The 24,188-nt window shown below is 35.6% G+C and overlaps 1 long non-coding RNA gene across 1 annotated transcript in view; it reads left to right on the top strand.

The window, feature by feature from the left end:
- The window catches only part of LOC117085917, a 419,918-nt gene that overhangs the window by 294,137 nt on the left and 101,593 nt on the right, over positions 1–24,188 (top strand). The window contains exon 3 of the long non-coding RNA XR_004438131.1: positions 282–333. This is a non-coding gene — a long non-coding RNA (uncharacterized LOC117085917). The remainder of the gene's footprint in view (positions 1–281; positions 334–24,188) is intronic.

The raw sequence follows: 24,188 nt of genomic DNA, 5'->3' as shown, positions 1-24,188 counted from the left end.
GAGCAACAATCTTAAAAGCCCTTTCAGGAGATACATGTGTTCACCCCTGGGTGGGTTGTAAACCACACGGCACAGAATCTGCAGAAGACATGGAGTGAATACTATAAGCTCCAGCAATGCAAACTGCGCAAGATACGGGACCTGTTTATCCACAGGTGCTGTAGACTAAAAGTGGTCCATATATTGGCAAAGAGAGGGCAAGAGCTAAGCAAGGACCACACACATGGCTCAAGCCCAAGGGTGAAGGAAATCTATTTATTTTGGGGCTTGTATCATTCCAGACACAAGAGGATTCACTCCAAATAGCACACCACACTCAGGCATGGGACTAAGGTAGGGAATCCCCTTACCACTTCCCCTAAACAGACCTAAGAGAGATCCTGAAGCAATTTTGTATGAAATGTTTTATTGTGAATATTAGCTAGCCTATATTTACCTTTTTTCTCATGCTAACACATAAGATACAGCTTAAGGGTCTAAGAATAAACTGTACTCTCAACCTCAAGGGTGAAAGTTTTTGGTCTCAGTATAAATAGTCCCAAGAAACTGGATCTGTCATGTATAACAGTCAATTGTATAAAAGCACTGTTCTTCTTTTCTTTGCCAAATGTAAACAAGGCCCAGGTTGTTACTGGTGCTAGAACCTTGAAGAAAACTTATGCTGATTCAGATGTTGACAATTGGGGAAGCAGAACAGAAAGATGGAAAGTACTTGCGTTTTAAATGATGAAGTTGGACTTCTGAGTCAATCAATAGGAAGTCTGAACCAACTCTGGATTTCCAGCTTCTCATTTATTCCAACTGAGTAGGGTTTGAGTAGTACAAATATATCCTAATTGATAGCAGCACGAAGATGATTTGGAGAAGGGTATCATTTGGGACAAGGAGACCAGTTAAAAGTCTATTGTTTGAATTAATGGTTTGGATTATAGTAATGAAACTATGCTATTGGAGAAATTAAACCTAATATGTCATAAAAACAGCAAAAATATGGTAACTGCTATTTATAGAGCATTTATACTGTGTAGGTCACTGTGTCCAACACTTTCCATGTTTTTCCTTAATTATTACTTGCTGAAATACTGCCTCACAGACATTTTATCCCATTTTATAGATTAGGAATCTAAGGCCTACTGAGTTTAAGTAAATTGCAAAAAACGTGTACCTAATAACTGAGAGAGCTCAAATTTAATCTTAAATCTGTTTGGTTTTAAAGACCCTGATCTATTCATCATGGAATTTTTTGAAGAATGACATAGTGAAAACTCACAGATTAGTTTTGAAAATATGGCTAATTAGATCAAATATTTCAAATAAAATATTTTGTATTTTTATTCTCATATTTTTATTGCCAGTCTCATAATCTATAGCAAACACGTCTACTTAGCACCACTTGAAAGCAAGAGCATAAACTTATTCGTCCATTTGTTTCTTCATATTTCTACTCCAATCCTGTTGGGTTAAAAAACAGACAATGAAAATATCTTTCGCCTTCCAAATAAAACTGATCGTTCCAAATAAAACTGCTTACTAAAAGTACATAGGTCCTGAATTATGAAGAAATTAAGGGGTGAAGCAACTGAACTACAGATCACCTAACATGTTTTTTTCCTTTTCAGTCTCGCTTGGGCTTTTGTGAAATGCTGCTGCTCCTGCTGCTACTGTGTTTGTGTCTGTGTGTGTGTGTGCGTGTGCGTGTGTGTGTGTAAGAGAGAGAAAGAAACAGATTGATTTACCTAAAGAGTTATCTGTTGCAGCAGAGAGCATCTATCATTGCACTAAACAGGCTAGACATACTGGCTTCTTGACGTTCTTGCATTGGTTGCTAAATCACAATATATTCTGAGCCTTGCAGTCCATTCACACTACTCTTTCCACACAAATTGACGGCATTGTCTTCCATGTCCTGGGACATGAGACTCAAGGATTAAAGATGTGACTTTGACTCCGAGACTGTAATTCACACCCTGCATCCCTACTTCCTCCAAATTCAGAAAGAACTGTTTGCCCTGTTCTCTGTAAAATATGGCACATATATTTCTGTAGAAATATAACCCACTCAGCAAGCACCCTGTTTTCTGTTTTTATCTAGAGCAAGAGTTGGCAAATATTTTGTAAAGATCCAGATGTTAAATATGTTAGGCTTTATGGACCAGATGTTCTCTGTCATGACTATTCAACTCTGCCATTGTGGTGTGAAGGCAGCTATAGATAATATAAACTGATGTGGTTGTGTTCTAATAAAACTTTATTTACAAAAACAGGTGGCTGATGAAATTGTCCCATGGGTTATAATCTGCTAACTCCTGATGTGGTGCATCACTATCCATCTTCTTTTGCCACAAATATATTCAGTTTTAAATTATCCTGAAATAAAATTATAATATAAAAATACAGGAAATACAATTATCCTGAACATATATACATGTAATTTTTCTATTGCCTAACTTTTCAAACTGACTTTCAATCCATTACTATTTTTAGCATAATCCCTCTATCCCTTCCCTATATACACACAGACACACACAAAAACACACCTTAAGCTCACATTGATTTCTTTTTCAACCCAGTCTAGTTGCACCACCACCCAACAATAACATAAGGTTCATTTTATGTCTCTTTGTCCTTCTTTCTATAGTTTCTATTGTTTGAAATGCTTGTCTGGAGTTTCCTTTCCCAAATGCTGCTCATATTTCAAAAACTAAATGGATAGAACTAGGACAAACATGAAAATTGATAGTTTTCTTGAGTACCCTAATCCTTAATGAGATTTATCTCAACTAAATCTTATGGCATTTATGTTTTGTGGCAAGTTATTTATTTGTGTGTGTGTGTGTGTGTCTGGGAATTCAGAAGTGAATAAAAAGTATGAAGTCCTCACCTATGTGGTGTTTACATTTTGGTGGGGAGACAATCCTTTGAGCATTTCTTTCCATATGATCTTTTGCTTTTATTAAATAACCTTGTGCTGTACAGCGTTCCTTCTCACTAAGATTATAATGTACCAGAGAGTTTCCTGATAGGTGAAAATGTGGAATTTCCTGAAGGGAGGCATGCCTGGGAGTGACACTTGAGATGCTGCAGCGTCATATGTGTATTAGTTTTATAGTGCTACTATAACAAATTATCACAAACTACATGGCTTATTTCAACAGAAATTTATTATCTCACACTTCTGGAGGCCAAAAGTTTGAAATTAAAATGTCAGTCAGGTTGGTTCCTTCTGGAGACTTGAAGGGAGAGTGAGTTCAGTTCCTCTCTCTAGCTTCTGGTGGTCACTGGCAATCTTTGGTGTCACTTGGATTGTAGATGCATCACTACAATCTCTGCCCCTTTCTTCACATGCCTGGGAGTCCCATGCTCATTCCCACACAGCCTTGCCCTGTGCATCTCTTTTTCTGTATCAAACACCGTTCCCCACTAAAAGGAACAAGGGCTCCATGGAGAAATGGCGGATTCTAGGACTGGGGAAGTGCAAGTACAAGATAACTTGGAACATCATGAGTGCCAGAGAATTAGGAAGTGTGCAAAGAATGTATGGATTTTTTAAAGGCAGAAAAGCCAACATTAATGAGTTTCCAGTAGCCAGATATGGGAGAATTTGAGCATCAAAACAACCAATAATAGTAACAAATTACGATTCATTCAATAGCATGAGAATCCAGAAGTCCATCCATCTAAGTGAATGAATTAATGAATTATATGATAATGGCAAATTCTTCCACACTGTGGAATGCCAGCTAACAGCTGTAGAAGGATTTAGTACATTTAGACATCACTATTTAGCAGTCACTATAGTATTAATTCCAGCAACATTAAGGTGTGCTAAAATGAGTGGGTGAAAGGGTTGAATAGAAGGGCTTTAAATGGTTTCAAAGTATCTCCCACCTAAACATGTTTACAGAAAAGGAAAAAAAATTACAGAAAAGGAAACATACCTTGATGTATCATCTTTATAAAGTGGACATAGTCATTATCATCAGTCGTGGCATGGAGAAATATCAGTTGCCACCCAGAGATTGCAAGGGAAAGGACATAGCATATTTGATATGCATTCCCTAGGTCTAATCATGAAGAAATATTGAACAAATCCAAATTGAGGGATGTTTTACAAAACGACTGGATTATGTAGAGGTGCCTAAAAATCTCAGCCAGCCATTGTAGTTCTTCAGTGGGATCTCTGGCTGGGTCTAGGAACCAAACTGACACAGACCAGATTAACAAGTAAAAAAGCATTTTACATGGAGATCCTCACAAGAGAGGGAAAACCTGAAGTAATAGCCAAAGCAGAAAGGTTTTGTTCTTTTAAAACAAAGAATGATAAATTGTGTGAAGAAATGATAAAACAGGAGAGACTGGACTAGTTGTTGTGAATTCTAGGGAAGTAATTAGGAGATACACAGAGGTGTATAAAGTCAAGTCGAAGATAAGGGTTTATTTAGTATTTTACTTATTAAAATCCATTGCAGCATCACTTCTCAGTCACTGGCAATACAGGTTGTGTTCTTGTGTTGGTGTGGGAAGGCGGCATTCTCACAGGAGTTCTAATGGCTTGCTGTAGGTAAGAAAGGGAAGTTCAGATAAGTCTCTCTGATACTGATGCTTCTCAAGTGCTTTCAGCTTGAAATTACCCATATGCTAGGTTGGGGTAATTGGGGGTGTTCATCCTTAACTCTTTCAGCAATAATCTTCAAAAATACTAAAGTACTTAAAAATCAAAGAAAGATCAAGGGACTGACTGAGATGGAAAGTGACTGAAGAGACAAGATGCCCAGGTACAATGTATAATCCTGAACTGGAATGTTTTCCCCAAAGCCTGTTCCTGGGACAGTTGCTGAAATGTGAGTAGAGATTTTAGCTAAAGGATATATAGGAGTTCTATGGACTATTCTTGCAAGTTTTCTAAAAGTTAAAGCTGTTTTACATTAAAATCTTAAAATAGTAGGAGGATTGAGCTACCTGTTTCAGTGAAGAAGAGTCTTCTGCTTCCTGCATTAAGAGGTTTGGAGGGTCCTCCCATACATTCCTGCCATTGGACAATATGTAAAAAGTAATTCTTTTCAGACACTGTGAAATAGCACAGTCTAAAAGGGAAAAAAGGATCCACCCATGTTACCATTGTTATATCCTCGCATAAAATGAATCTATGTGAAAGAGATCTGCACCGCATGTTCACTGCAGCACTATTCACAATAGCCAAGATATGAAATCTACCTATGTGCCCACCCAAGGATGCATCCCTGAAGAAAATGTGGTACGCATACGCAGGGAATACAATTCAGCCATAAAAAGAGTTGGCAACAATGTGGATAAACCTGAGGGACATTATGTTAAAGGAAATAAGCCAGGCACAGGAGGAAAAATACCCACGTGATCTCACTCATAAATGGAATCTAAAACAGATGATCCCATAAAAATAGAGAGTAGAAGAGTTGTTAGTGGGAGGGGAGATGGGAGGGAGGTGGGGGAAAGATTTGTCAGTGGGTACAAAATTACAAGTAGACAGAAGAAATAATTTCTGGTGTTCTAGTACACATTAGGGAAACTATGGTTAACACTTTTATATTTCAAAATAGCTAGAGGAGAGGACTTTATATGTTCTTACCACAAATAAATGCTAAATATATGAAGTGGTTAATATGCATGATACCCAGATTTTATCATTATACAATATATACATGTATTGAAACATCACACTGAACCCCATAAATATGTACAATTACTTTGTCAACTAAAAAACAATATATTTTTTTAAAACTAGTATAATATACATAAAGATAGAGACCTATATTATGTTTTGCACACATCTTACAAAATAACCAATAGTCGTGTGTTTGTTTTTTGCCATCTTTCAAAAGTAAAGTTCTGAATTAAATTAAAAGGTCAAGTTTTGTTTTAAATTACCTTCATTTTTTAAATGTAATATATTATAATGCATTATTTTCCCAGTTTTATTTTATTTTATTAATAAGAGCAGTGAATCTTGTAACTGCAAATTACTTTTTACATATCCCAACAAGTTAGAGTTTCACATAAGAGTAAAGAAAATTTTCACAGATTGAGTGAATGGAAAGAAGAGAGAAAAGATATTTGGACTCATCTCTGCTTTAACTTTTGGTTTTCTGAGTTTTTAAAAAAGTCTTTTCTTGATGAAACTATTGTTAATTCAAAAAGAGACAGAAAGATGTAGAATGATAAGAGAAAAGCACTTTTTTCTTCCTTTCCTGTTTACATGCATATGACAAAACTACTTAAGGAGAAAATATGCAACCATAGGTCTAATGTGGGTCACTTACAAAATGATCCACTATTTTTTCTTTAACCCACAGTTGTCTAATTGTCACATTAGTTTTTTTAAAAATTTCTAAGTCAAGTGGCAAAATGTGTCAGAAATACCTACAGATCAACTAGGGCACAACTCTGGGCTCTGAGTCACCTGAATTAAACTTTGTTGCCAAGGTACCAAGGTACATCTCTCACTCTGTCTTAAAATTATTTTCACATACGTCTACTTCCTAATTTGCCTTCACTATAACGATGATGGCATCAGTTCAATATTTAATTAAGACCTATCTCCTTTTAACTAATGGTTAAATTTGATACTTTATTGCTGTATCCTAACAGGGTTGAGATTATGTGAAGGTTTTGGCTGAGATCCAGTCATCACAGCTGTTCTTACATAATCACTGCTTTGAGAAAACTGTTTTCTCCACCTCTAAATATGCTATTTTCAAATGTAATTTTGCGATGAGAACTTCTCTTATTCTCTTTTACACAAAAATTCATTCCCTTTGGGGAAATCTTTAACATAGGCTACTGACTGTTTTTCACAGCTATTACTCATCTGTGATATCATTATAAAGTAAATCACCAGAAACTGTCTAATCTCAAGTGTCAAAGGAAAAGTTGTACTTTATTGTTAGAACATTAAGGTGGAGAAGTTTCTAGAACAAAGAAACAACATGAATATAAAATATATTGAAATAAACATGTTAATTTCATGTCTCTATTGTTTCATTTTCACTCTCAAAGAAGAAACACAAACATGGGAATAGAAAGCAAATGTGTTATTCTGAACGTTTTTTCTTTTAAAAATGAATAGTCTGCACTTCTTTATATGTTAAAAAGAAAGTGCCTCTTTTTATTCATAATGTGCTTCAACTGACTGCATTTTCTAATTCTGGATATTATGAACATTCAGAAACACTACACACAGAGTTGCATTCTATAGTCCTGGAGTGTAGGTGTGAAAAATAAAGATTTTCTTTTGGAGTGGCACTTAAAAACACAGAAATAAACACTGGGTGAAAGTTTGACATATACCCAGTTTAAATATACCTTTTCATTGGGCGTAAGTTAGGTTTCATAATAGATTAAAAATACTTATATAATTATGATTGGCTTTTATGGTACTGTGATTATGTAAACTCTAAACTCCAAAAAAAAAAAAGATATATGTGATACAATTTTGTATTCTGGCCCTGCTAAGTTCACCTCTGTATGATGAACCAAACTGCTTATAAAAGGATACTGTCATGGAAGAATTGCAATTATGACACTAGCACCGAAATTTCTCGTTTCATCCATTATATCTCATTTTGTCTTGGACCACACTAATGAGTCTTGATTAACTCTGTCTCTTATTCTGCCTAGGCAGCCCTACTTGTAGGCATATCAATTGTTTTCTCTGCAATTTTTCAATTTTCAAGTTTGTTCCCTCAAATTTGAATGATGTCTAATTATACTAGTCCTGGCTATCCACTGGCTGCTAAACTGAGATTAAAAACCCTTTTATAGAGGATCACAGCAGCTGTCACAGCACTCCACATCACAACTCAACAAGTGTGTACTGCTGAGGTGTAATATTATTGATCATATAGAGATCTAGTATTAACATACCATTAACAGTGAACTTGGAGGGTGCAAAAATTCATTTAATTGTTTCAAATAAGTGTACTGTAAATGACAATACCACTCTGCCCTGGCTTCCATGTAAAACTTTTCTTCTCTACTAATTCAATTTATATATATCACTTCAACCAGTATCCCAATTCTGGTCCTCTTTATAGTTGGCTATCTATAAATGATGGTATGTTTAGGAATGTTAAAGAATATCTTCTTTTCCTTATTTGTTATATAAAAATCTAAACATAAAGGGTTTTGAACAAGGGTGGTTCACACGTGTGAGATCTGTACAGTTGTCAGTGGCCCCACACTCAGAAGTACTTGTGCTTGGTTTAATGCTCTGCTGTCTTTGTCTTGAAATTCTTAATAATTTTTAGACAATTCATTTTTTCACTGGTCTTAAATTAGGTAGCCAGTCTTCTTTTTTTTTTTTTTTGAGACGGAGTCTCGCTCTGTCACCCAGGCTGGAGTGCAGTGGCACAATCTTGACTCAAGCCAGTCTTCGACATTTGGCAAAAGTGATTAAAAAATCTGATCATAGATGATTTGGGATATTAATTTGGGAGACAGGAAATCTCAGGATAAAGGGGAAACATTAATTCGATAAGTATTTATACAAGTCCCACTCTTTGGCAGGCACTGCTCTAGATACTGGAGATATGGTAGAAGGGACAGGCAAAATTCATTTATCATGGAGCTTATGTTTTAGAGAGAAGATAGAGAAGTAAATTTAGAGACTACAATAAAATATGCCAGATGACAAAAACTGTAGAGAAAAATACAGAATTATGAGACAGATACACACACACACACACACACACAGGTCAGGGCAGAAGAGAGAGAGAGAGAAAGGAGAGGAGAGACTGCCCACCAGGACAGAGATGGGATAGGACTGTAGCATCAGTCTTCCTCTGCTGAAGTAATCTTTGCCTTCGGTCAAACTCACTCCCCTCCCCGACCTTTTAATATGAAAAGAGATGCTTACTTTGTCCTGTGGGTGGAAAAAATTGAATTGGTGTGAGATTTTATTAAGAAGATGTTAAAATTTATAGTTAGTGAAAATATTTCTCTTGCCCAGAGCAAATTCTTTACTGTAGCAAATAGTGAGAATGGGCACCAAGGAGGGGGTCAGGGGACATAGCTAATGCACTCCTCTTATTTATTTTTTCCTTTTATTTTTGATTGACACATAATGATTGTGCATATTTATGGAATACAGATTGATATTTCCACATGTGTACATAATTATAATGATCAAATGAGGGTAATTAGCATATTCATTACCTCAAACATGTATTGCTTTGTGGACGTTCAAAATTCTCTCTTCTAGACTTTTTAAAATATTTAATAAACTATGGGTAATCATATTCATCCTGTAGTGCTGTAAAACACAATAACTCATTCTGTTCATCTAGCTGTAGCTTTATATCTGTTAACCAATATTTCCTAATCTTTCCTACCCTCTCCCCTTCCTAGCTTCTAATACTTACAGTTCTACTTTCTGCTTTCATGAGTTCAATTTTTTTAAAATTTAGCTTTCACATATGTGTGCAAACATGTGATATTTATCTTTCTGTTCCTGACTTATTTCCCTAAATATACTCCAGATCTATCCATATTGCTTCAGATGACAGGATTCATTCATTTATATGTATATATAACACATTTTTTATCCATCTCTCTGTTGATGGACGTTTTAGTTGATTCCATATCTTAGTCAGTTGTGAATGGTGCTGTAATAAACATGGTAATGCAGGTATATCTTTGATATACTGATTTCCTTGCCTTTGGATAAATACCTAGTAGTAGACTTGCTGGGTCATGTGATGGTTCTATTTTTAGTTTTCTGAGAAATCTTCATGATTTGTCCATAATGACTGTGCTAATTTATATTCCCATCAACATTGCACAAGAGTTCCCTTTTCTCCACATCCTCCACAGCATGTTATTTTTTGTCTTCTTGATAATAGCCATTCTAACTTTTTGATAAGTCATTCTAACCAATCCAGTTAGAATATATTGTTATCTCATTGTGATTTTTATTTGCATTTTGGTGATGATTAATAATGTTGAGAATTTTTTCATATAACTGTTGACCGTTTGCATATCTTCTTTTGAGAAATATCTGTTCATTTCCTTTACCCACTTTTTAATTACATTATTCAGTTTTGTTTCATTTTTGTTTTGTTTCTTTCTGTTGAGTTTTTGGTAGGTGTTACATATAAGTCTTTTGTTAAATGAGTAGTTCGCAATTTTTTTTTCCTCATTCTACAGGTTGTCTTTTCATTTCGTTGATTGCTTTCCTTTCTGTGAAGAGCATTTTAGTTTAATTTAATCCTATTTGTCAGAATTTGGGGGAATTGCCCATGCTTTTGAAGTATTAGCCATAAAATCTTTGCCTAAACCAATGTCCTGAGCATTTCCCCTATGTTTCCTTTCAGTAATTTTATAGTTTCATGTTTAAGTCCTTAATCCATTTTGAGTTGATTTTTATACTTGATGAGACATAAGCATCTAGCTTTATTCTTCTGCATGTGGATGTCCACTTTTCCAAGGACCGTTTATTGAAGAGGGTCCCATTTTCTCAGTGTATATTCTTAGCATCTTTGTCAAAAATCATTTGGTCATAAGTGTAACTTTGGTAAATTTACTTCCGAGGCAATTTTCTTATTTCTGCCAGCTAAATTGTTTTTGTCTTAAGAAAACACACCTAGAGAGTTGATGGGTCTTGGTGTTTGTAACAGGTACCTGACACTTTTCCAAATAAATTTGAAGATTTAGAAGAGCATGTGAGGGTCATATGCCTAAGATAATCAATTCCCATATTATTTGCCATTTCCAAAAATAATATGTAATAGAACGTAGCCTTAAAGTGTTATGTATTCTACATTTCAAATGTTACCTCTTTTAAGAATATATTTTTATTTGCACAGAGGCAATGTGTGTGTGTGTGTGTGTGAACTTAATGTACAAGTCATGAATTTGGGCCATGATGAAAGAATGCGGTTGTCATGAGCAATAACCTATTTACAATGCCTTCTAATGATCATAGCATCTTTCTAATGATAAGCTAAAGTTCCTCCAAATGCATTATAAATGGAATTTCAAGCATTCTTACAATGTATGCAAATAATGTATGACCACTATGCTTTAAGAGCTTATCATATAGACTCTGGGAAGTGAATTAAATTTATATAATTATTAGTAAATGAGTAGGTTAGTTGCTAAATCTCTGGGTCTTCAAAAGGTTGAACTGCTTTCTTTTTATAATAAACTTCATTAAGTTTATTTAGCTTAGGATCCTTAAAGTTTATAAACATAATTAAATTTTATAAAAGTATATACCACCAATCAGTGACTAAATTCTGTAAGGTTAAAAAATCCATTCATATAAGCAGCAGCATCAGCAAAAATAGTTATCTTTACTCAAACACTAACAGTCTTCATTAAACACTGTTGTTTTTGGCTGGACATGTTGCCACCCTCATAATGTATTAACCAGACACAATCACTGCTGTGTATTACCACAGTTGTTTTATGTAGATTATATGCCCTCATTTCTGCAGTCAATCTTCTATATATTTCCTGGATCACATTCGGTTTCTTGTTTTACCTTGTGATAAAAAATATACTTAATTTTTATTTTTCAATCTCTACTTTTCTTTTAAATTTTTTGAATATCTTTTCAACAAGATTTTGAAGCAAAGTACATTAATTTGTAGTATTATTTATTCTGGATAGTTTATATTCCTGTTAGCCAAGTAGTTTCCAAGATGTGCCATTCCTAACATCTGTTCCAATAACTGAGGGGGAATTTTTAATGGCTAATGATGCGTGTGTGTTAGTATCGCTTTAAGATATTTTGTCACGTTGATAGGCTCGGTGGTGCTAATATAATCATCTAGCTATTGGAATTTAGTTTTAAAATCTAAGAGTAATAGAAATAAATCTGCAAAAGCTGGAAGAAATATTTTGGGTTTTAACTGAATTGCAAACATCATGTTAAATTATCTTGACATATCTTTTTATTATTTCTTTTGATTCCAGTTGTAGAATACAACAGATGAACACTGGGGCTATTTCCTAGGATCAGTAGTAGTATTAATGCCTTTGTAGCCCATATATCATTTTCACAGTGTCTGAGTAACTTCTGTAAGTCTACATACTACTTCATGTGGAAAAATTAGAACATATTGCATATGTTGCTTACATTGAAGTCTTCAAACTTCCCAACAACCTGAACTAATGAAAATGTTGTGCAGGTCGATTATTACCTTTGTAAATGTAGAGTTACTTTTTGTTAAAATTCAGAAGCATCCAGTGAGTAATGAATATTACAAAGTAAAGCAAATTAACAAATTCAAATCATTAGTAACACCAATTTAAAGCTAGAAATATGAAAGTTAAAATAATGTTATTTTATTTGTTCTTACTCTAAGTGTCCATAGTCTTATAACTAAGTTGATAAACAAAAACATCAAGCAAGTACGGCGAGTGGAGAGAAAAATGATAAATTAACTGGGTGTGGTGGCTCACGCCTGTAATCCCAACACATTAGGAGGCCAAGGTGGGCGGATCACCTGAGGTCGGGAATTTGAGACCAGCCTGACCAACATGGAGAAACCCTGTCTCTACTAAAACTACGTAAATTAGCTGGGCATGGTGTCAGGAGCCTGTAATCCCCACTACCCAGTAGGCTGAGGCAGGAGAATCAGTTGAACCCAGGAGGTGGAGGTTACGGTGAGCCAAGTTCGCGGCATTGCACTCCAACCTGGGCAACAAGAGCAAAACTCACAGTCAAAAAAAAAAAAAAAAGAAAAGAAAAAGAAAAATGATAAATTGTTTTCAACATTAATAAAACCATTGAAAACACAACTGTTCTGCCCAGGTATATCATGAATCAGTTATAAATAATTTATAGACTTCACTCGTATTTAAAAGATCAGTTTTCTCATGTGGTGACACCCATGGCTAACTGGCCTTCCCCGTAGCTCTCACTTTGAGTATGACTCTCATACAGTGAAGAAAAGAAGTGCTTCTGGCTGTGACTCTGTCCCTAAAAATAAATGGCTGTAGCTTTTCATCAAACTTCAGAGGCTGTTCAGAACACGGTTGTGATAAATAGTATACTTGTTTTTGCTCAAATTGCTTTAGTACACTATAAATGCACATTAAAAGATGTATCAGTCTACCTCAAAACAAACAAATAAACAAATTACAATAACAACAACCACAACAATAACATGTATAGGGTCAAAATATCCAGAACAGAATAACTGATAACAAGGCTGAGTGTTATTGTGCCATGTTCTACTGTCTACTCAATGCCATGCACTGTCTTGAGGGTGGGAATATAATGGTAAGCAGACATGTCTTCCACCATCTGCACCATACTTATCACACAGAGTGGAAGTATATCTTACAGTCAGAGGGAAATGCATACTTTAAAATTTAAATATGACAACAAAACATGAGACTCTTAAGGGATGGAAAATAAATTCAGTGATAGTTACTGGATTATGGAGGGAAAATTATACTAGCTTAAGAGACAAAGTTGGAAAGGTAAACAGGAACCAAACCATGATGGGACATGTAAGTCAGGTTTCAGAGTATAGACTTTCTTCTTAAAGGAAAGGGAAGCCATTGAAAAGTTGCAAACAGAGAAGTGCTATAATCAGACGTCTGTCTCCCACAGAAGGCAACTGGGTAAATACCAATATCATTCACTTAAAGAGAGATCGGGCTGGAAGTGGTGGCTCACACCAGTAATCCCAGCACTTTGGGAGGCTGAGGCAGCAAGATCATTTGAGGCCAATAGTTTGAGACAAGTCTGGGTAACACAGTGAGGCCTCATCTCTACAAAAATATAAAACCAAAAGAGGGATCACTGGAAAAGAGATAGGTTTGAGAGATAATGCTTTTACATGATCAAACATTGAATATAATATGTCTATGACTCAAGGGTACATGTCCAATAGGCAATTCAACCTATATCTTTAGCAAGCAAGATAGTTGTGTGGTGTGAAATACAGTTTTGTAGCTTTATAGAAGTAAAATTATACTTTAAGATGGAGTAAGGGAGCAAAAGAAACAAATGCTACTAAAATGTCGCTTGTATGCAAAGAGAAAAGGAAAAAATATATTCAGGTGATTTAGGGTGAATTTGTTCAATGATTTTAGATATTCCAGGCTCAGAGAAATTATGGGGGCAGAAAACTGATAACAACAACTTAAGGAGAAAAAGGAGAGATGACTTATTAGTGTATTTCCAAAAAACTAGTTTTTTTGTGGAAGAGAGAAAGAACCAAGTGTAATGATGGGTGAATTAATAAAAGCTTCTTCGGCTGAACAAGTTTTAATTTTCAAATACTGATGGGCATCCGCCAGGATATGTGTTTTTCTTTATTTTCCTCCTTCTTTGTCTAAATAAAACAACCTTGAGGAAACCCGAAAGGACAGTGTAAGTTTTGGGGTGCGTATGTGTTAGAAAAATTGTTGAGTTTTTGTTCTAATTTTAGTTTGGTCTAGAAAAAAGAGAAACTTTGATCTGATGTAAAGGGTATTTTCCAAAGAAAAGTGAAGCAGTTTCCTAATTTCAGGTCACTTTAAGGAGAAGTAAAGGACAATTAACTTTACTTTGAGATTCTTAATGTCAGGACAACCGGACCTCTGACAATTTTTGCTGTCCAACATTATGGAACATCCCTTCCTCTGTTGTTATATTGTCCCTGATCTCTCAATCTGTACTAGAGAAATTTAATAAAGTCATTCCAGTTAGTCAAATCTTGCCAATTATGCCTCTGCCACCCCCTGAGATAAAACCTTGTGGATCCCAGAAAAGGCTGTCCTGCTAATGTTGGGACAGAAAGAGAGAAAATGTTGAAAGAGAGAAGACTGGGGAAGGAATGTCATGTCATTCTAAGTCAGAATTTGGAAATTGTAAGTCTCATGATTTGGGTATCTGCCCCTTCTTCCAATTTCATGTTATATAATAAAATATAAAAATTTTAGGTTTAAAGCATATTAATATAAAGAGTAAATGTCTTCTTTAAAGAAAGATCAGAAAGGCTGATCATTCACTCTCTTCCTCGGAAAAGGTATTGGGCTTCTGATTTACACGAATAAAAAATATTGGCCTAAATAGTTAAATATATGTAACCAATTTGATTCAAAGAATTAAGATTCCATAACCACCAAAAAACCTTAGTCTGTAGCCTATTAAAAATGTTTGGAAATGTAAATTGAAGATGACAACATGGAACAGTCCTGTTGATACAACTCTTTTTAATTATAAAATTATGCAAAACCATATAAAATTTAAGAATTTTATAGAAAGTATTAAGATTTGCTAAGGAAAGAAATTTTGAGTGAGTTGATGTTCTAACAGGCATTGACAATTATTTTCTTATTATTATAAGGAGGCAGGTACTAAATATTTTAGGCTTTGCAGGGCAGATGGTCTCTGTGTAACCACTCAGTTCTGCTACAGTAGCTTGAAAGCAGGCAGACATAAAAGAACGAGAGTGGACATGTCCTAATAAAACTTTGTTACAAACAGGCCAAAAGCTGGATTTGGCCCAAGGGCCATAGGTTGTGACTCCTACACTACCTGCTAAAATACATGTGATGAATATTCTCCCTAAATAAAAGTTATATGAAACAACATTTTTCATTTGTATATGTCAGCATCATTGGTTTTTGTGGGAACTCCAGCTGTCATAAACCCACTGTGAGACAAATGATCAAGAAGGACTTCCTGTGTGGAGACAGTGCCATTGGCAGTGATATAGCATCTGCAATCTGGAGTAAGAAGCCTATATGGAACTCCTTTCCATTTATTTTTTACTATTTGTCTCTGCAATTTGAGACTGATTCTTCATTGCACCATAACTGTTCATCTTGGGGTTTTTTTGAGACGGAGCCTCACTTTGTAGCCAGGCTGGTGTGCAGTGGCACAATCTTGGCTCACTGCAACCTCTGCCTCCTGAATTCAAGCAATTCTCCTGCCTCAGCCTCCCAAGTAGCTGGGATTACAGGTGCATGCCGCCACGCTCGCCTAATTTTTGTATTTTTAGTAGAGATGGGGTTTCACCATGTTGGCCAGGATGATCTTGATCTCTTGACCTTTTGATCCGCCTCCCTTGGCCTCCCAAAGTGCTGGTATTACCCATGTGAGCCACTGCACCCGGCCAACTGTTCATCTTCATATGGCCAAAACCCATACAGATTTGCCAACAAAATTGCTACCAAGGCCTAATTTCTGTCTGTTCTAAAACCCTGGGTCTAGGACTTTTCCTTTCCTTTTGTTCACCAAGATACTCAGTTCTTTCTCTCATAATGGCCTTCTCGTCTGCATTTCCGTGCCATGGTCTTAGCTCCACCTTTTCTTGAGTCTTCTCAAAAACAACAGAAATACTTCCTGGCCAGTTTTCATATCTCAAGTCATGCATCTGTTCAATCATTTTTCATACTTCTGTAAACCACAAATAAAATCCTAAGCCTCCCAACCAACTGAAAGTACCCCCTCTCTGCCAAGGGCATTCCAAAGTAAACCTGAAAATCCAGTTCAGACCATAATGGAAAGATAGGGTTGGACATGCCTCATTATACCCTCCTCTCTTTGGAATTCAAGCACAGCTAACCAGCCTTATTAAAGCAGAGATCTTTAGACTGAAAAAATAGACTTTGTGTAGCAAAAGATACTAAATTCCAGCCTGACTCGAGTGTAACATCACATGACAGATAACAGGCACTGGAAGAAATTAAAATATTTTACCCAAAAATATATTTCTTTGACATATTTTGAAATGGCCCTGTAAAGAGTGGAGAATATATATATATATATATATATATATATATATGTATATATATGTGTGTATATATATATATGTATATATATGTATATATATTATATATATATGTATATATATATACACACACACATATAGAGAGAGAGAGAGAGGAGAGAGAGAATCTCCTTTCCTTTCCAGGTCTTTTTCGTGATTCAAGAGAGAATTAACTGAGTCTGCATCTTTTTAGGTTTGATAAGAGCTCTGAAGCCTGCCACCTGGAGGTTTTATCTGCAGAATAAAACCTTGGTCTCCACAACCCCTTACCTTAATCTGGAAATTCTTTTCTATTGGTTCCAAGTCTTTAGGTAATAACTCTTTCAAGCAATTGCCAATCAGAAAATCTCTGAATCCACCTATGACTTGGAAGTCGCCACTTTGAGTTGTTGCACCTTTCTGTACCAAACCATTATACATCTTACATGTATTGATTGATGATTTATATCTCGCTAAAATGTATAAAACCAAACAGTAGCCTGACCATCTTGGGCACATGTTCCCAGGATCTCCTGGGGCTGTGTCACAGGACATTGGTCATTCATATTTGGCTTGGAATAAGTCTCTGCAAATATTTCACAGAATTTGACTCTTTGCATTGACATTTCTACCTGACCTGTGATTCCAAAAGGTCATCCTGATTGCAACTAGGAAAACCAGTCGATTAGCATGGACACACACCAACTCTTAGTGCAGCAGACACAGGGACTGTGTGCAGGTTTACATATGCAGAATAAACTGGAAACCAACTATTACCTGTCTCAAACCATTGGGAGTTAGACTCATCAGAATTTGTAAAGTTCAAAGACAAAGCAGCCCCGTCAGTTACGGTAACTACTGTATCCTGACCACCAGTTTCTGAAGGAACACAGTCACTCAGGTATACAGAGTTTCCAACTAGTGAATAACAGGATGGCATAAAAGGATTCAATCCAGAGATATAGCTATGGAGGGGAAAGGTGGAGATTAAATAGTCACATTTAGGAATAAACCTGCTAACTCAGCCGGGTAATGGGTAGAATTACCAGCTGATGATTGCATTTGAAATATACAGATAGTAAAATATGTTCTTGCTGGTTACTCCCAGACAAAATTTTATACCTGCCTCATATAATGTCAGGATGTCTCAAAATCTAAATTAAATTAACAGACTTGCTATGAAAAAAAAAAGAACTTAATATGTATATTTTCCTTCCTTTCTATTTAGCCTAATTTTGGTCCTTTGTTGAGATATTTCTTCCGTATATGTAAGGATTAGAATTTCCATTGCATTGGAAGAAAACAAGATAAAATAACTGTATACTGTTTTTCTCATTTTTCAGTTGCAGTTACATAAGTTTTTCACAGACTGGTAGCTTGCTGAGGGTCTTCACTTGACTATAGACTTTTAGAAATCTGGTTACTTAAGAAAAAATGATTCAGTTCTTACTGTGTGTTCACAGCCACAATAGGTACTGAGGATTCCTACACAAGTAAGAAAGAAACTTCACCCTCAAATGCTCACAGAGAGACATTTCTAATATGATCTGAGAAGAGCTACAATAAAGTGATGGACAGGATGTTATGGCAACTCTGAAGGACTTCACTCAACTAACAAAGAGACTATATAATATTAATTTTCAGGTAACTACTTATAGGCAAATACCTTAATTACAAGAATCAAATATCCGGCCGGGCACGGTGGCTCAAGCCTGTAATCCCAGCACTTTAGGAGGCCGAGACGGGTGGATCACGAGGTCAGGAGATCGAGACCATCCTGGCTAACATGGTGAAACCTCGTCTCTACTAAAAAATACAAAAAACTAGCCGGGCGTGGTGGCCGGCGCCTGTAGTCCCAGCTACTCGGGAGGCTGAGGCAGGAGAATGGCGTGAACCTGGGAGGCGGAGCTTGCAGTGAGCTGAGATCCGGCCACTGCACTCCAGCCTGGGTGACAGTGAGACTCCATCTCAAAAAAAAAAAAAAAGAATCAAATGTCCTACTAAAGCAGAATACTAATATTTTTACTATTTTTTTTCCATTAATTGCTACAGCTACCCCTGACCATACTATCAGGGAGTCCAATATTTCCTCCTTGAATTTTCCAAAGGCTATGTCAAAAATTTATAGTCCAAAATGTTATGTTTCCACTTTTAAACTAAATGTTAAGAATAATAGGATAAGTTCATTATTACCTATTGCCTCTACCTGTGAATATGTTGTGTCATAGTTCAGATATGTGTAAATGGGTAGTGCTAATTTATATTTTATTAATTATTTTATGTTAACATGCAGAAAATTTCTAGTGGAACTGGTTCTGGAGTTTATCACCTCACATGTCCAGAATTACTGAACTGTTTTCAGTAATTCCTCTAAATATTTGGTAGCTTTTTCTTTTAAAACTTCACAAAACAAATGGTCTGATTATATTCCTTTTTCTAAATACAAAAACACTCATTTAAAATTATCGTTCTTAAGCTACGTAAGATGTTTTCAAAGTGTCCTATATTATTTCTCTTCTATAAAAAATATGTTCTTAGTGAACATGAGCTGGACTCATTGTGCTGAAGATATTGTGACCGAAACTTAAATTTAAAAATCTACACATACACAAATCATCGGAGGTATGCCATTCAGCTACCTGATTATCGAGCATTCATTAGGCAACAAAAGCCATCAATGTATGAATTGTTACTTATTACTCTTCTTTATGAGACTCCAGGATACTACAAAGGCTACCTCCTCCCCCAGTACAGAAACTCTAGCTACTTTTTGCTGCAGCCTGACACTCACACTTGCTGCCCCCCAAATCATAGATTTAGTGACAGAAATGAGTCAGGTACACTTTCAACACTGTCATACTCAAACAATTAACTTATTAATATGCTACAGTGGCTATTTGCAACAGAGTTGTGTTGTCATAGCTAAAATACTGGACTCAAAGCTGAACTATCAATATTCCAGTTTTCTAGTTAAGATATCATTTTCCTTTGCAGAAAGCTTGTTGCTCTCCTGCTCCCATTCTTATTCCTCAACTCGACAGTGTCTAATCAGAAATCTAATGCTTAAGATTTATGACACAAGTAAGATTATTATTATTTTTTTTACCTTCCCTTTCTCAAAAGAAATCATACAGTTTGGAGGCTACAAACAGGGTGTGTTTTAGTTTTGAGTGAGCTAGTTATTGTATTATAGAAGACCATACAATGTCTGACAAAAAGCGAGAGCTCAATAAATAAATCTACCAGCTTTGGAGATGGTAATCAAAGGTGGCTGGGAGAAAGAGCAACACACTCTTTTACTCTCCTTCAATGCTGTTAGAAAACTATAGCACAAGCTCCCTATAGAAGATGGTATAAGCTAAACGACTGTCTTTATTGCTAGAGCAAAATCCAAATTTAGATAATCTCAGGTTAAGTCTTTTACCCAAGCAAAAAGTTTTGCAAGCTTCTCCTTCATTGTGAATTCATTCTCCTTCATTGATTCTATACTCTTCTTTCCAGAATTAATTCTACTTCCACCTGAACTCCCCAAGTGGGATTAATGATTAAACATTTTTAATGGATGGTCCCTAAATGAAGTATAAATGAATTACCCAGAATATTGATAGATAGCTGAAACATATATAGATGCAATGATTAATCATGTATTCTCATTAGAAAACTATGCAGGAACCAGAATAATACCTCTGTCCACAAGACCTAGACATTTTCATCCTATATGAGAACATTTGGTTTTTTCTTCAACCTAGAGCACCAGTTCATCAGTCTTTAAGTGAGTATCTTTTCAAAAGCTTGATTGACTGAAGATTGGGTTTTCACATATAGCACCCTCTCCTTGAGAGAAGGGAGTAACACATAGCAAGTTGAAGCTGGAGAAAGTAACATGAAGAAATAGTAGAAGAAATACAACATGAATTCAGGTAGTTATAGTTAAGATATTATTTTCCTTTGCAGAAAGCTTGCCACTCTCCTGCCCCCATTCTCACTCCTCAACTCAACAGTGTCTAATTAAAATCGAATGCTTAAGATTTACAAAATTAGGATTATTACTTATCTCTTCAGATAGAAGTACAACATGAATTCATGTGGGCATTTCTAAAACATGGCATGATTCTACTTAATTATATTTTAGTTTAGGGTATTAATCACCAACTTTATATTGACTACTATGAATTTTGTGCCGTACAACAGACTATAGATATGATGAAAAATGTCTTACCTTTCCCTTAGAGAAGCTTAAACCCAAAAAGGGAGAAAAATCCAAAGTAGACTGTGCTATTTCCCGTGACGATGTAAGGGTGTTAAAGAGTACAGGAAAGAACTCCTGTTTTCTCAAAGAGAGTTTGCTAATGAATAGAAAACCGTAAGATTGCCTCTAATTAAATAGGACAATCCTCCTTCACCAAAATGAAAATAGAAGATGCCAAAGAATGGCTGGGGATGCTAGTCTTGCAAAAACCTCATAAAATATATGAGAAATTGAGAAAATAGAACTTCTTTTCTAACACTTGTGGCCTAAAATTATCAAATTAGAGTGAAATGAGTCTGATGGTAGAACAAGGTGCCTTATATCCCCTTCTGTGTGAAAAAAAAAAAAAAATGTATTTGCCAGGATTCTCCGGACAAGTAAAGCCAATTTGATTGATTGATTGATTGATTGATAGACAGATAGATAGATAGATAGATAGATAGATAGATAGATGGATGAGAGGCAGGCGGAGACACAGAGAAAGAGAGACAGAGAAAGAGATTTATTATAAAAGATTGGCTCCTGTGATTATGGTGTCTGGGAAATCCCATGATCTGACGTCTGCAACCTGTTTCCAGTACTGTCAAGGACGTAGTTCAAGGCCTAAGAGCTGACAGCATTGATTCCAGTCTAGAAAAAAAAGACCTGAGAATCAGGAGCATAGAGGGGAGGAGAAGGTCAGTGGCCCAGTTCAAACACAGACAGAGAGTGAATTATACCTTTCTCAAGCTTTTTGTTCTATTGAGACTGTCTATAGATTGGGTAATGCCCACCCACATTGAAGAGAGCTGCCTATTTACTCAGTCTACTAACTCAAGTAAGAATTTATTTCAGAAATATTCATATAGGCACACCCGGAAATAATGTTTAACCATATGTCTGGGCATCCCCTGTTCCAGTCAAGTTAACACATACAATTAACCATCATGATGTGTCCACAGGAACTCACATGGGAGCCTTCCAGCTAGAGTGAAGAAAGCTATCCTAAAGACAGAACTGACACTGGAATGGTGGTAATGGAACAGAGAGAGAGTCCCAATAAACATCACTGCCTAGGTACTGTCTTAACTCTAAGCATTTCAATCGTAAGAGTCAATATGACTTTATTGTTTCAGACAATTGAGTATATATTTTTTTCATTTAAACCATAGACATGACAATGCTTTTTAACTGATTTTCAAAGTGATAGAAACAAATCTCCTTAAAGATGTTCTGACATAATTTTTATGTCAAAATATATCAGAATTTTTCCATTAAGTGTTATATCAGACTACATATTTGTATCATATATGTAAATAGTCCCTAGATAAATGATTGCATGCTATTATTGATGGAAAGCATACACAGTGAGTCCTGTTCACTTATTTCACTTCTATCATTGTATTCTCTTTTCTTCACATTGAAACATCACTTATGTTGGCCATTGGCAGAGTCTATCTGCCTAACTAGAGGGGCCAGAAATCTCATCTGGTGTGACAAATGAAAGAGACACATAATTGGCTATAAAATGCTAGGGTGGAACTGTTATCAATTTTAAGCAATTGACGTTCTCAGAACAACATTATACACAGCACAAGTGATTACAATTACTACTGGGAGTCATTCAATGTTTCTGTAATCTTCTAGTGGGTTATAAAAATTAACAGAAACTTTTGGTAACCAGCATTTTACTTGCATATGATGATGATCTGGGTTTAGCTCTTTTGATGGAAGGTGGTCCTGTCCATATAGCTATTGCTGTCTTTTTGTAGAAAGTATCTATTCCTAAACATAATATGACTGTTTTCCTTTAAGTATAAAAGCCTGTAACTTTAACTTGTGTCAAAGTTGTTCGCTGAATTACCTGGCAGGTGAGGATACTCATTTTGTTGCTCTCACCTTCTGCTATCTCTACTAACTTCACGGTCTAGTGAAACTTTTAAAACCCACCAGTATTATTATTCAGATTTTCTATTGCTCACACAGTTTTTACTCACCGTAATTTACTAAAAAACTGAAACTTCTGAGTTTTGAAGGAAACTGAAATTGCATAGCTGAAAGTTGAGAGAAACTCTAGGCCATATACAGAGTTATGTCCCAATAGCTTCCTGGCTTGCATCTTAGGGAATTGATGAAATTTAGTCCAAACTTGGAAATGTCATTCTTAGCAAGAGATTATGCTCTACTACTGTTTATTTCTGGCCTTGCATTCTCCCAGTGTATCACATGTGTCCTTCCTATAGCTTCTCTGAAAATTGGCTCACTCTCCATTTCACTTATTTTAGCAGGTTCTGTATTATTTGGCAGACATAAAGACACAAATGAGACAGTACTCTATGTGCCCACGTACACCATGTGCTTACAATTACACTCTTCAGCATGGATGGATTTGTAAAAAAAAAAAAAAAAACAACAAAAAAAAAAACCTTAAACACAATTTTCTAGGCAACTGTGAAGTTGCAACATTTAAAAAATTCCAAGAAGCATTCTTCTTCGTTATGTTTCCAAATATAAAATGTTATGACAGGATAATAATAAATTTCCATAGTTATGTAAAATTCTTAATGTGGCAATGAACAGTTAATTTGAAATACCCTAACAGAATGAAAATTCTAATAATAACAGTAAGACATCTTAACATGCTTCCAGTTTTTGCCAGGCACTGTATTCACCATATCAGATGAGTTAAATTCTGATACTTTCAACAAATTCTACACAGTTGGAGTCATTATCCACTTTTTAAGGTTGAGGAGTTTGAGACTCACATAAGTCATTTGCCCAGGGCCACACATGGGTAAGACAAAGGGCTGGGACATAAATTCTGTTTCATTTATCTTTAAAACTTATGCCTTTTCAGCTATAGCATCAACTTCTGCTTCAAAGTGTCAGTACGATTAGAATTTTTTGTCACAAAATAAATTCTGAGTGAGAAATAGATACATTATGGAACATACACTTTGGTTTGTTTAAATGGACTGGTGAGAATGTCAGGACTCAAAAGAAAGCAATAGACAGATTCTACATATTTATTATACTCTAACAAGATCTTAGTTCTGGGCTGACCGTCCAAGATACTGCCCAACAATTACATAATAGTTCTTCTCCAGGAAATAAACTAGAGCCATGATATTTGTCATGTATAGAAAGATAGTATCATTGTTTACCTTTTCTAATTATTATTTTAACAAAAATATAGTCATAAAGTTAGTTCCTATTCTATTGTCTTATGA

This window comes from Trachypithecus francoisi, unplaced genomic scaffold, assembly GCF_009764315.1.
Source record: "Trachypithecus francoisi isolate TF-2019V2 unplaced genomic scaffold, Tfra_2.0 Lachesis_group1, whole genome shotgun sequence".
Taxonomy (NCBI): Eukaryota; Metazoa; Chordata; class Mammalia; order Primates; family Cercopithecidae; genus Trachypithecus; species Trachypithecus francoisi.
This window is presented reverse-complemented; position numbering and strand designations above follow the sequence as displayed.